We start from the raw sequence: 14,395 nt of genomic DNA on the forward strand, positions 1-14,395 counted from the left end.
GGGGTGCGGTGGGGTGGGGTGGAAGGGATGGGGTGGGGTGGGATGGGATGGGATGGAAGGGATGGGATGGAAAGGATGGGGTGGGATGGGGTGGAATGGGATGGAAGGGAAGGGATGGGATGGGATGGGATGGGATGGGATGGGATGGGATGGGATGGGGTGGGGTGGGGTGGGGTGGGGTGGGGTGGAAGGGATGGGGTGGGGTGGGGTGAGATGGGATGGAAGGGATGGGATGGAAAGGATGGGGTGGGATGGGGTGGAATGGGATGGAAGGGAAGGGATGGGATGGGATGGGATGGGATGGGATGGGATGGGATGGGATGGGATGGGATGGGATGGGATGGGATGGGATGGGATGGAAGGGATGGGATGGGAAGAAGCTACATTCATTTTAAATTGCCTTCAGCTGCCCTCGGGATGGCAGAGGAGACGCTTGCAGAGCGGCCTGTATTTTACTGGAGGGGGATGCGAGTTCCAGCTTCCCCCACGGGAAGGGCTGGAAGCGGGGCAAGTGCGTGGGGAGGCGAGTTTGGCACCACTTCATGGGACGGTTGTGCTGTTACCACCGGATGCAGCAGCCAAAAGAAGGAGCAGGTCACAGATCCATCATTCCCACCCTCTCAGCATTTTGAGGGAAGCCGGCAGGAAAAACATTTTCCTCCCTGGGTGGTGCAAAGCAGACGCAGGGCTCGCTCTGCCTTGGGAAGCGATCAGCATCTTCAGGTCCCATCAAGTCACACATGCTCGGGGCTGCCTTTTTAGATCTGAACGAGCAGAGGCACCCAGGGTGCCTTTCCTTCATGATGTGCTACCTGAGATTGCTATTTTATTTGCACGACGAAAAGCATGACAGGCCTTTATGAGAGGCAGCCCCAGTAGCACTTAAACACCAGAAACACAGACAGCCCGTTTCAGGCCACAGGATGCAGAGCAGTTTCTGGGGCCACCCAGGCTGTGCTGACGAAAGCATCAATTTGGTGGACACCACAGGATCGCTCCAGCCCTGAATTAACTGGTCCTCACCCCAGCCCTTTCCCTGGGGCAGGCAGGGTGACCCCACGCTGTGGTGGGAGCTCCCTGGTGTGCAGAGCTCCGTCTGTAAAAGCCAGCAGGTGCAAAGCGCTGAGGTTTCCTGTTTTGTTTCTCAGGAACTTGAAGGAGAAGTAGAACATATCGGTCATTGGACAAAACGAAGTTTTAGCACGCATCTTCTTTCAGTAGGCTTCATAAGGTGAAGAAACGGGTAAGGAAGCAGCTCAGTGGGTTAGAGTGAAAGTGGTAGATAATATAATGGGGAGGTATTTAGGGAACGCATAAGCCACCCATGCCCTTGGCAAGTCCATGTCCAGTTCTCGGTGTGATGCTGGGTTGGAGCTCGCAGCTCAGCCAGGCACCAGCCTGGGCTGTGAAGGGATCTCCCCTGCCAGGGGCACTCTCTGCCGTGGCTTCCCGAGGGCTACCAGGGCTGTGATATTTGCTCTGCTTCCTTTCAGCTGATGGCTAATCTCATGAAGGCCCCAGCTACATGGACTCTGCAGGGCATCTCACCCTCCTTGAGCATTCGCTGATGTTTGCTGTCTCTGGAATTGCCCATGGTCATGAGTCTGCGGCCGCAGCCTCCTCTGCCCTGTCTGTCTGGGCTCCAGCACGAGTGGATGTTACTGCTTCCAGCCTGGGTCCTTCAGCTCAGGGCATCCCTCAAAGGTGTGCCAGAACTGGGGAACGCTTCAAGGTCTGGGCGTGCACACGTTCTCCAATGCTGTGCTCATTTGTCCCTTGCTCATTAAAGAAATAAATCAGTAGGCCTGGATTATTGCCTCAAATCCTCTCTCAGGAAAGAAGGCCGGGAGCAGAAAGTTTGTAGTTTGGCAGAACACATGATTGCAAAGAGGATTATGTTTTGTGAAAAGCAATACATTCCCGCGCCTGTAAAGGGGGGATTAACTAGATCTGAAACTCGATGCAGCTGTCTGGAGACAAGCCCCCTGTAAAGCGGCTCCCAAGCAAGATGTACTGGTGGACCCACCAGCTCCGTTTGCTGGAGAAGGTTTGAGCCAGGCTCTGGTGCCGGGGCTCCCCCTTCTCCAGCTCCATCCATCACCGTGTGTGGTGATGCCAGTCTTGGGGGGGATACTGCTGTCACTCAGTGTGTGGCTGCCCTGTGGGACATACCGCTGCCAGGTGCCTCGGTAGGAGCCGAAGGTGTGAGAGGGTTTGGAACGGGATTAGATCAGTCCTGCAGGCTGGATCCTCCGATTGTTTCTCAACGCAACGGTCTGGATGGAGCCTGCTGCTCAGGAAAGTGTAACCCGGGGAACACAGCACCAGCCCTGCCCTGTTTGTTACGTCCCTCCTGAGCTCCCCACTCCAAGACTTCGCCTTCCCGCTGGGCGCAGGGCTGTGATCACTGCTGGCCAGTGGTGCTGAGCACAGCAGCGTTTCCACACCAAGGTCCCACTGGAGAAGGGACGCCTGCAGCAGAGCTCAGACTCGGGAGGTTCCCGGGAGTGATGCTGAAATGCAAGCCAGGAAAGGGGCAGGCCGTTCTATTTCTTCCCGTGGCCTCCATCCACTGTGCCTCCCTTCCAGCAGAGGAGGTGCTGTGTGCCCACTGTGCCAGCCCCGACCTGCTCTGACAGGTACGCGCTGAAGGTGTTTTCTGTTCCCTCCCACAATACGTTTGACCGTGTGCTGAGCAGTTCCCCATCTCCACATCTCCTAGGAAAAAGAGAAGAAAGATGACATTCTAGAAACTCGGGTGTTTTTGTGCCAGCATTGACAGTGAAATACCTTAAAATGAGGGTTCTTCAAATGCAACATGGTACCCGAGAGCAGTTGAGCACCCTTTACCTTGCATTGGTGGCCAGTGGGGAGTGGGGGTCGGTTGGCTACGGCTGTCAGTGGCTGGTGCCACCTCCCTCGGTCCCGGTGCCTGCGTTGTTCGCAGAGCGGTGCCCGTGCTGTGGCTGATGCTGAGCCCGGGAGCTCAGGCTGCCCGGCTCGGCCAAAAATTTTTGCAAGGAGCAGAGATAGCCAAAGCTGGGAAATGGCCAAAGAGGGAAGGGGGTGTAGGATTGGTGACTGCTGACTGCTGATCCCTCATCCCAGCAAGATGCATAGTCTCTCTTTGTGTGTGATCTTAGCATGGTTCAGGCCCATAAAAATCAAGAGCCATCTACCTGGAGCTTCCTGCCTCATTCCCAAAGACCGGGAGCATTTAAACTCTGAAGGTGGCTGCAGCAGGCGGTTGTTCGAGCCCCACTGCGCCACGCCGTAGGTATCTGCGGCTTGCACTAAGCTCCTGCTGGCTTCTGCCCGCTCTGCTCCCTGCCTGGCCTGACTCCTGCCTGCAATTTGGTGCAGGAGCCTCTGTGCTTGTCCCGACAGCTCGCTTTAGCCCAGCTTCCATCGGGGCGTTCCTCCTCGTTGCAGCTTGGCCCTGGTAGTTTAGGAGATGTTTGTCCCCGTTTTCCTCTGAGCTCCCGAGGGGCTTGTGAGTCCCCTGACTCGGACTCAAATGACTTCCCATTCCTTTGTGCAATACCCCGTGATGTGAGAGCGTCCCTCCTGCAGGATTAACGCTGAAACATGAGACCAAAATATGGGAAGAAAAATGCAGTTTCACTTCATTTTTGCAGCATGGCTGACCTTCGTATGACCAGCCGTCCAACCCATGTTTTGGGAAGGCGGTTAAAGAGCAGAGGGAAAACAAGAACCACAGAGATAAACAGGCTGGAAAGGATGCCCAGTGCTTTGTGAGCAGCTTATCAAGAGCAACATCGGGAGGTGACTTGAGCACTTTTATGGCAAGAAATACTGGGACTAACATGGCTCTTCAATCTGGAAGGGATGAAGAAGCCAAGAACCAAGTGCTGGAGCATGGTGCCAAGTTGGAGGTGCTGCAGCCAAGTGCGCGCTGATGGGCTGAGGCCGAGGGTTGCGGGAGATGTGGTGGCCCGTGGTGGGGCAGGTAGTCACAGGGCTCCTATGGGCCGTGTGCTCTGCAAACAGGCTGTGAGGCACCCCAGGGTGCAGGGCCAGGCAGGCAATGGGCACCTGGGGACAAAAGAAAGACTTTGATCTCCTGCCCTGTCTGTCAGCTGCTTCCTCTGCATCACAGCCACTGGGAGAAGCGGCAGTGCCAGCTCCTGCCTTCCTGGGAGCAGATTTGAATGATACGCTGGCTGTGCTCCCTGCTCAGCTCGTGGGCTGCACCGGGGTGCAATCAGCTATTACAGGTTCCGGGACGGAGCTGGGAAATCCAGGTTTTTGCAAACTCGGAATCAAGCTGCAACCCCACTCTGCGTCGGGGCTGGTGGCCACTGCTCCCTGTCTCCCCCAGCCAGCAGTGCGACATCCAAGAATTTCACACCACCATGAGAATCCTCATCCTCTAGAAGACCTTGTGGTTTTGGCTTTTGCTGCTGCACTTCCCAATTGCAAGAGGGGTGAAGTAGTTGTATCTGTCCCTTACAGGAAAAGCCATCGTGCTGCCTTGGGAGAGGTCACCCCATCCTTCTCGCTCATAGCAATCCAGGTGCCCATGGCCATGCTCGGGAGCTCTGGTTATTCTGCCACAGTCCTGGTACGTACTGCAGTGCAGCCGGAGGAAAGAGGGGGATCCTGGCAGGCACCGGCATCTGGGAGAGGATCTGCTGCCTCTTCTGTAGCAGAGGGGCTGTGGAGGAGACAAAGGATGGGCCACGTGCAGCCCGGAAAAGGCGTTTGAGAGACTGGAAATGTGGCAGGTAACACTGAGAGGTGGCCGCAGCTCCGTCTTCCCTTCAAAATAACACCCGTCTTTGCATCCTTCCCGGGGAAGCACCTGTGTCCGGCCTGGCTATCCGCATTGTCCGCAGCTGCCCCGGTGCTCCCGCCTGGCAGCCGGAGAGCAGACAGAAACCACCGAGAACCTGGGGGAGAGATGCGGGGCTCAGGGCGGTGCGGACCAGGGGTATCCCGTGGACGCCCCTCCCTCAGACCCCTCGGGGGCGTTTTTTTGCCTCCCTGCAGCATGGAGGCTCATCTCCTCCCGCTTCTCCCACCACTGAGACCACGGGAGGGAAGTGGACGTGGTGGTGCTCATTACCGCTGCTCTGCTTGCCGGAGGCTGGCATGGAGGTTCAGCAAAGAGGTTCAGGCTTTGACACTCTCCCCCAGTGGGGTTTAAACAGGTTGGCCCTTTCAACGGGGCTTCCTTGCTTGCAAAGACTGGGTTTGGCTGGGTTTTCAGCCCCCAAAGTGCTGGGGACCCCTCTGCGCTCCCTGCAGCCTGCCTACAGGGAGGAGGGCGGGCAGTTATCCCTGCTTTATCCCTGCTTTATCCCTGCTGAGAGGATGCAGGGAGATGAGATGACCTTTAAAGGTCCCTTCCAACCCAAACTATTCTATGATTCTATGAGGCAATTAACAAAGAGCCAGGCTTTAGCGCTGCTTCCCGCCCCATGGGTTATGCCTTTTGGCAAGACGCTGGCCCTCCCCGGGTGCAGCCGAGGGGGAGAGCAGCAGCAGGAGGACAAATCCCCGGCGTGCGCGGGGCTGATACCGCTCCTGCCAACAGACGAAGCGTGCAGGCGGCCCTGCGGCAGGCAGCCGGGGGCCGGTGGAGATCTAGCAGGAGCTGTTGTTGACCTGGAGCCTTTGGTGGCGCGGGGTCAGCCTGGCAAAGCTCCTGCTATCTCTGCGGCCGCACCGCGAGACCGTGCCGCTTGTCCTTGCTCTGATAGCGGCGCTGCCCGGTGAGCCTGGCTGCTTTTATCTGGCGGTCAGGGCGGCTGTGGCTGCGGCAGGGGGCTGTGGGGCTGGGGACCTCCGAGGAGTGTACAAACAAGCTCAGGATGTGTGCACAATAGCCAAGGACAGGGCCTTTGAAAAGCAAGGGGACGCAGCGCGGTGGCCGCCCTGGGCCACATCAAAGGTCTGTCCGGCTCTGCACCGCCCGTGTGTTTGATGGCTGCCCGCGGCCCCGGCATCCTGTCAGCACAAGGGGCAGAGGGTTTGAGCAGTGGGAAGCGGAAAGAGAGAAGACGGCAGCAGGAAGAAGACCCAGGCGGGAGCTGGGACACAGCTCCGAGGGTCTCTGCCTCCAGATCATGGGTTTCTGATGAGTTCCTCGGTCCCACTTTCTTTTGGCCCTTGCTGGTCTGTACCTGGAGCGCAGCACACATTCCCCCTCTTCCTTCCTTTGGTGCGCCTCCAGGCAGGCATTTTTGCAAAGCGCTTTGTCCGCTTTGTGTGCATTTTCACAAGCACCTCTCTCGAATCAATGGGTGCCGCAGCTAGGGGCTGCCGGGGATTTTCCCTTCCAGACCTGCTGGTTTGAATCCTAGAAAGCCAGGGATGCCATCCACATTGTGGTGTTTTGCTTGAGAAGCCCATGTAGCCAGAAGGAGAGTGACTGTCACCCAACAGCCTCGGAAAGCCGAGCTCTGAGCCATGTCTGGATGGAGCCGTGACGGACATGAAGATGTGGCGAGAGGGGGTCTGCTTTGTTCACTGGACATGCACTGGCCCTACAGGGCTCTGCAGTACCTCTCTAGCAGGATCAGTCCTGAAAGAGTCCCTCTCTGCTCACTCCTCTGCTCCCAAAATGGCCTGGGAAGGGGCTGGAAAACCGGGGGAAGTTTTGCCTCTGATTTGCTCTGCAACGCATGCACGCGCTGCCACCTTCGGATAAAGGACAGCCCGAGCCTGCTTGGCTGGAACCACCCTCCGCGATAAGGGAGCATGTTGACGCGGGAGATTAGACCTGGCCACTGCTTTGTGTTTTTATAAAGTGCATTTGTTGGCAAAAGAGCAGCCCAAAGGACAAAAGAAAAAAAAAAAAAATAAAACAAACCACAAGCCAACATGAAGAAGCAGCCAGCACCCTGTGCAGCGTGACAAGCTCAGCAAAAAAAAAAAGCTCAAAGAAAAAAAAGTGTCCCCAAGAGGGCTGGATAATGGTTCTGCTCTTGGGAAATGGGCGAAACCTGCAGGCGCTGGCCCCAGGCGCCCCGGAGCAGCAGGCTAAGCCAGTGCCTCCTCTGTGGGTTTTTGATTGCAGGGCTCTCCTGGCCTCGGTGGCTTTTCTGCTTTTGGAGCCATTGTCAGGGTAATTAAACGCTCCCAGGCAGGTGCTGGAGCCTTTTGCAACCCGAGATTTGGCTTTGTCTTGTCCGCCTGCTGGAAATGCCTTGTTTTAAAGCAGATTAATCTCTCACAGCAGTATCTGAAAGCAAAAAGGGGGCTTTAATTGGGGTGGGATTAGCACAGCCGGGCTGAGCAGGGAGAGTGGGAGGTTTCTCCCCACTTGCTAATTGCCCCTTATCTGCACTGGCAGCGGCTGCGACACCTGCCCGGGGCTGCCTGGGTGCCAGCTTTGTGCCATGGGGGCCCAGGCGATGCCATGTGCCTTGTGGGTTTATTTACGGAGCGGAGGGTGAGACGTGCTGCTCAAACCAGGGGAGCTCGGTCCGGCTCCGGCAGCCACAGGGCTCGGGATGCTTTCGGCACTCAGGCGCCGGGGGGCCTTTCCTTTGGGCTGTTGCGGGGTCCCGGGGGGGGGGCTGAGGTGAAACCCGCGGGCTGCAGTTCGCAGGCAGCCCCTGCTTCGTGCAGGGGCAGGCAGCAGGCAGGGGTGATTTAAATGTGAGCCGGGGGTGTCGTTTTCCCTGGGGCATGTGAAGCAGGTCAGCACCTCAAGGGCAAATCTCCCAGGAGAAGGACTATGACTCCCCCAGCTCTTGGAAACAAGACGTAAGCAGCCCCGTGCCAAATTGCTGACCTTCCCATCCCAGCCTGTCTGCCCCGTGACAGCCTCCAGCCCCGAGCAGGCACTGTCCCCACCATGTCCCCTTCCCGGCTCCCTCCTCAGCTGGGTGCAGTCGTGGGTTTTGTTGGGTGAGATTACTTTGCTCTGGAGAAAGCACCTTTCTTTGCCTGTGCATGTCCCAGCGGCTTTTATGGCTTTGCCCAGATGTGAATGCAGAGGTTTTATTTATTACCCCGTGATGAAAAAGAGGCAAAGGTGTGTGTGGCGATGCACACCTCTTGGGAGGAACTGGTGCTGCCGCAGCCCTCCCTCCTCTCCTCCTCCTCACCATTGGAGCCTGGGGGTGAAATGCTGTCTCCCTTCGCTTTAACCCTCAGCAGGGACCTGGGGGAAGAAGTGAGACCCGGGACAGAGGCTTGGCCAGGGCTGAGCGTTGCTTTGCTGACAGCAAGCAAGAGCGGGTGATGCTGGATCCCCACCACCCCCTGCCATGGCTCCCTGCACCCCGTAGGGTGCCGTGCTCGCAGGCGTGGACGCCAGCCAGGTGGACAAAACCACATGCACCCACGCATCTATGTCTCAATATGGGCACACACACACGTGTAAGTCCACACATACACCCCTATCCACACGCACACCCGACACGGGCACCCATGTGTGTGCCCACACCTCTCTGGGCATGTCCACCCTCTCCTGCCCCTCTGCCTGCTTGCCTGCCAAAGAAAGAGGGAGTGGGCAACGGGGCGGGAACGCTTGCCCGGCACCGTGGCGTGGATCCGGCACCGGTGGAGGCGACAGGAGCGGAAAGAAGGTGTTTTTCTTGGTTCCCACTGAGCTGCACTCAGGATGCTTTCCACCTCCCACCTGCGATGGGAAGCACCGTCGCTCCGAGACAGCCTTGACCTGCTGAAGGAGACCCACCAAGGGCCGAAGGGTTTTCCCTGGTGAGCAGGACTGCTCCCTGTGCCCGACTCATGGCCTTTGCAGGTGTCCCCGTAGCGTGGCCGAGGCCGGCGGGTGGCTGTTGGGAAGGCGGGAGGGCTTGGGGCCATCAGGGGAGCAGCATCCCCCCTTCCACAAACACGCCGCCTCTCTGCTGGCTCTCTGGGAAAATATTTGTCGGTTTGAGGCCGGGCTTTTTTAAAAGCCTCAGCATTTTCACCTGCAAGCTTCTTGCAGGAGACAGACAACTATGAAAATAAAACTCGCAACCAAAGCAAATGCCTGCAGCCCACGCTGAGTGTGTTTTTACCTCCTCATTCACAAAAAGCAAACATAAGCAGTGACGTGCAATATTTTAGGTGGCTGCGGCAGAAAAAAAGCCCTTCTGTTTTTCAGACAAGGTGCCTTTTCATTTGGAGGTTGGAGGCGCCTCTAAGAAACCGGCGGCGTTTCACCGGGCCGCCCGCTGGAAATGCAGATGTTGCCTTACGGCAGCAAAACGCTTTGAATCCGAAGCCTCGGAGCAGCGAGGAAGCAGTGCCCGAGGGTGTCAACTGCGGTATTTCCGCAGGATCCCCCCAGGCCAGGTTGGGGACCGCCGGCCGTTTGTTCGTCCCCTTTGAAGGAGACAAAGCCCCCGCCACGCTGAGCCCCGCGGCTCGGTCGCTTCCACTCCGGCTGAGCGCGGCAGTGCCGGACATGGGGCCGCTGGGAGGAAAAGCAAACAGAAAAGGAGTCCAGAAGGGCTGGGCAGAAGGGGGGTGTTATCGGGTGCCTCATCTGTGAGGCTGTGTTCAGAAAGGAGGAGGATGCTGGAGCCATCAAAGCTGCTCTGATGGCCTCGGTCTAGACGGGAGAAGGGTTTCATCCAGCTTCTGTCAGGCTTCTTCCCACTCACGGTGGGCTCCTCTTCCTCCCAGGCCAGGGACAAGCCCCACCATCCTCCTCCTCTCCTCCTGCCAGGAGACAGACCCTCAAAGTGAGAGTAACGGGAAGCTGGGCACTGCGAAGGGCAGCTCCATGCCCTGGGTTTCCCCTTCGGTCACCTTTGGGGCTAGGGGGACACAGGGGGCAGGAGCGGCAGGGCCAGTCCCCTGGGAGCACTGGTTTGGAAGTGTGATTGAGGCTACGGCTGGGGCGATAAGCAAGCCCGTGGGGACGTGCTGTTCCTCTCTTGAGGGCACACCCATCCCACCTCACTGCAATATATACACACTACAGAAGATCCTATATAGTATATAAAGTCATATATATATATGTGTGTGTGGGTATACATATGTATTGCTTTTCCATTAAAAAAACCCCAACTACATATATATATATATGGTGAAGAAGTCTCAGCAGTTTCAAGAAAAGGCATTTTGCTGCCATGACTTGCAGGGTCAGGCCACTGAGTGCCCACGAGTGAGTTCCCCGGGGACTGACCCCTCTGTGATGCCCCCAGTTGTGTCAACATCCCACTTCTCTCCCCAGCCTGGCCCTGTGGCACAGAGGCTTGTTCAGGATGTCAGCATCTGTGGGGGCAGGGATGGGGGCAGGAGGGTCCCCGGGGGTTCCACCGGGGCTGTGCGCAGGAGCCGGCCCCACGGCTGCAGCTGAGTGATGTTTCTGAGAGCCGGGGCTGGCGGGGAGCGGGATACGGGGGGGACTTTCCCCACGCATCCTCTGCACCGCTTCTGCCTCTCCAGAGAGAGCGAGGGAGGGGATGATGAAATATCTGGGGGCTGGCTTTTCCGTGAAGCGGTGTGCTGCTCTGGTTAGCGAAAATCCCCAGTCGCCCTTGCACTCTCACCCCTGGGGCGGGGGGGAAAGGGTGACGCAGCCCTCTCTAGGGGTGACACCCTCAGCGTGCTGCATGCCACTGCTCTCACCCCACCATCACTGTCCCATGGCCACCCCACTGTTGTGTCCCACCACCTGCAGCCGGGCAGGGGGCTCGGGGCTGCGGAAGGAGCTCTCCTGGTGTGTCCAGTGGGGATGATCCTTACTCCTTCATGCTGGGAGAAGGGGGATTTTCCCTGCCCAGGAGGGGAGACTGATGCTGGCAGGACCCCTTGAGCCCCTCTGAGGCCAGAGCTTCTCCTCGTGACCTTGAGGCAGAAGCTGGAGGCAGCCGGTAGCGTGTCCCTGTCTGAAATGCCAGCTTGGTCTATAAATAACATCTGGCACGGGTCTCTCCATGGGCATCGGAACGATAAGAGACTGAGCCCTCTCGGCCCTCGTGCCGCAGGGCTCTTGCCCCATTTTACAGATGGGGAAACTGAGGCATGGTGGTATCCTTGACCCTGCCTTGCCACGAGCCTGTGATGCAGCCCTGTGGGTTTGCAGGGCACCGGGAGTTTTCCAGTGCCGGTGGGATTGTTTCCTGCTGGGAAGGGGAGCATTTGAGGCTGCCAGAGGGTCCACGCTTTGTGCCTCCCCAGCTGTGCTTTCGGGGGAGCCAGGGAGCCTTCCCCTGCCCAGAGAAGGGGACCCACAGGGGCCCGGTGCCTCACAGCCCTGCAGTAACCCTCCGGCCCCCTCCTCGTATCTCCCACCTCTCGGGCAATCGGTGGGGAGCACACGGGCGTTATCTGTGGGCCAGCCATGGGCAGGGCTCCCCGCAGCCCTATCAGCGGGGCGGCTCCAGTCCTGGGGGCGAGGGGAGCCGGCCCCATCCCTGCCGCGCTGGGGCCAGGGCTGGGGGCATCGCCACGGCCCCACGCTGGCCATTGCAGGGGGACACTTGAGGGGCCCGGGACACCTCTCCAGCCTGGCGGTGAGCGTGACGCTGCTGGGTTTGCAGGGGTCCAGGCGAGGCCATCGCGCCGGGCAGTTGGTGCAGGTTTGCTGTGTGGCGTGCAAAGGCGGGTGGTGGCAGCAGCCTCCCGTGACCGTCAACAGGATCTGGCCCCCCCATCCACTTCCATCAAACTCTCAGTGGTGGTTTCCTTGCTGAGGCGAAGCTTGCAGGGGCTGGCGGGGGGGTGGGGGGGGGGTGGCAGATGGGACCAGAGCCCTGGGAAAGGCTTTCATGTCCCTTTCACAAGTCTGGTTGAGTTCCATATTTTATTTGTTTCTCTTGAGTGGTGCCCACCCTCCTGCTTACAGCAGCTCAGCAGGGTGCTGCCGGGACACCAGTGGGGCGGTAACACCATCTCTCCCCTAACCCCTTGGGGTGGGGGCTGCCAGGGCCACCTGTGGTCATGCAGAGGATGGGCATCCCTACGATGAGGTGCCTGTGGAGTGTGGTTTCCCCCAGAGGTGGGTGTCAGGTATTCCCCTGCGCCACAGGGTCCCGTTGCTCTCAGGGTTCTGGTCCTGCCTGGCACAGGGTCTGGGCAGAGCGAGAGATGTCCCTTGGGATAGAGAGCGTCCTGGCCACTCTGTCGTGCTGAGCAGAGTCCATCCCTCTGTGTGCTGGGACAGCAGTGACCATGGATCACCAAAAGCTTGGGGTGAAGATCTTTATTGTCTGCTTGTCCGGCTGGACCACAGTCTGAACTTGGTGTGTCTCACTCCTCGGCGTCCTCACCATCAACCATGGCCCCAGACTCTGGGTGGGAGAGGAGAGTGTGAGGATGAATGTGTTTTGGCCTCCTACCAGCTCCTACCAGGGCTTTGAATGAGGATTTTCGTTCCCCGTTGTGTCCTGGCCGTGGGGACGCTGGTGATGGTCGGCTGGGAGCCTGCCATTCCCACCGGGATTGGCCTTTCCGGCCATAACCACAGGGAATTAGAGACGGGTGGAAAACTGTCTAAAAACCCATGCAAATATTTGCATTTCGAGCGCTTTTCTAAGTATTGGGGAACGCTGACAAAGCAGCAGCGTGGGCGATGCAGGCATGCTGAGAGGGTCCGTTTGGCTTTTTTTTGGGGGCAGGATTTCAACGGTCAAACAGTTTTGCTTAAAATAAAAAAGCTAACTGAGCAAATGGGGAGATTTGCCAGTGCTGCAGCTGGCCCCCTCCACCAGCTCCTCAGGGCAAAACAGCCCCAAATGCCGAGGGGGCCATGAGCCTTCAAACTCCCCCTTGCCCTGGGGTGGTGGGTGCATGACTGCCATCTCGATGCTCCACTTTCCTTCTCTGCTGAAGGTGTTTTGGGCAGGAAAGGGGCTCCCCGTGCCCGGTGCTGCTCTGTCCTGGAGCATCCCGGGGTCTGGAGCTGAGGTTGAGCTGGTTGGTGGGGCTTGCCCGGAGCCTTGCGTGGCCCCTCTGTCCTGCCCATGCCAGGGGATGCTCACCTGCCGTTGGCTCCTGCCAGTCCTGCCAGTTTTTGGCCGTGGTAGTAGCAGCCTGTGTGGAGAAGGGTAACTGGGGGAGGAGGGTGGCCATGGACCCTGGTGGGCCGAGGACCACCCATCCCAAGCGTGGACAGGAACTGGAACAAAAGGAGAAGTTGGAGGGACCCTTGGCTACCCCATCCCACTGCATTTTCCTTCTCCGTACCCATCTCTGGTGTGGGCTGCAGCAGTGAGAGCCTTGTGTATCACCGCAGGGCAGCTCTGGGGTGGTGACACTCAGCCCCACAGGTGACACCCAGCCCCACAATGCGCCACCCACAGCAGGACGGTGCGGCGGATGTGTCCTGCCCCCATGCGGGGTAAGGCAGGGTGGGCTTGGGCATGGTGTTGGGGCTGAGGGTTCGGTGCAGTGGGTCAGTGCTGCTGGGTGTCACCGGTGAGTCTGGCACTGAGAGGGGAGTGTGTGCAGCGATGGAGCCCCCCCGTGCACGTGTAGGCGTGCATGGGGGGACCAACTCACACAGAGCATTGATATTTGGGGCTGCCCCCCTGGTCTGGGCTTGGGGTCCAGCCATGTCCTACTTCCCTCTCCCGAGCTGGTGAGATGCTCCATGCCCTGCAGCCGTACCTGGCACCAAGGGGTGTGCTGTGCTTGGGGGACGCAGGGGACCCAGGGCTCAATCAGGCTCAGGCAGACAGCGGCAAGGAGGGTCGTCATGATGCTGGAGCAGTGAGTTAAGGACAAACAGACACAGGCGGGCTGGTCAAAGGGGTCCATCACATGCCCCCGTGCTGTGGACACATGCAGGCAGGGGAATAGGCTCCTGCATGTGACAGCCTGGGTGGCGCAGCATGTGTGCGTGCGTGCCAGGGCAGGGCTCTGCCTCCCCAGGCCAAGGATACATGCACATCATTGCTGTGGTGATGGACCACAAGGGGATGATCACCAGGTAGACGAAGCAGGACAGCAGGACTGCCATGAGACAGCCCGTGGTGACCATCATGCAGCAGATGTCGTAGGAGCTGATGTGTTTCTTCAGCCGGAGGCAATGCTGGTGAAACTGGTGCAGCACAGGGGCGCTGGGCTGGGGGTACTCCATAGGTCCTGTGCACCGCGTGGGGCTGGGACCACCCAGGGCTGTGGCTGCCCTCTGCCCAGTGCTGCACGCAGGGACCCTGTCTGCAGGGGGGTGTTCTTGTGCAAGGCGGGGGTGAGAGTGTCTGTGTGTGCAAGGGGCGTGCAAGGGGTGTCTGAGTGCACAGGACTGGGTGTGCAGCGTGCAGGATGTATGGGCAGGGGCTTAGGGGGCAACACAGTGAGCTGTGTGGGCCAGGCACAATGTACAGGGCTGGGTGTGCACACTGTAATGTATAGGGATGGGGGTATACGGGGTGCAGCGTGTAGGGATGAGCGTGCAAGTTACAGATAGGGTTTATGGGGTGCAGTGTGCCAGGTTAGGTGTGGGGGGCACAGT

At 58.7% G+C, this 14,395-nt stretch overlaps 1 long non-coding RNA gene across 1 annotated transcript; it reads left to right on the forward strand.

Annotated features, from left to right (window-relative positions):
- Positions 1-367: 367 nt before the first annotated feature.
- LOC309675146 lies at positions 368-1,593 on the forward strand. Its single transcript, XR_014269454.1, has 3 exons — positions 368-594; positions 1,149-1,243; positions 1,494-1,593. It is a non-coding gene; the product is annotated as an uncharacterized lncRNA (long non-coding RNA).
- The last annotated feature ends 12,802 nt before the right edge of the window (positions 1,594-14,395 follow it).

The sequence above is a fragment of the Vanellus vanellus genome, assembly GCF_965231255.1.
Source record: "Vanellus vanellus genome assembly, chromosome: 8".
Classification (NCBI taxonomy): Eukaryota; Metazoa; Chordata; class Aves; order Charadriiformes; family Charadriidae; genus Vanellus; species Vanellus vanellus.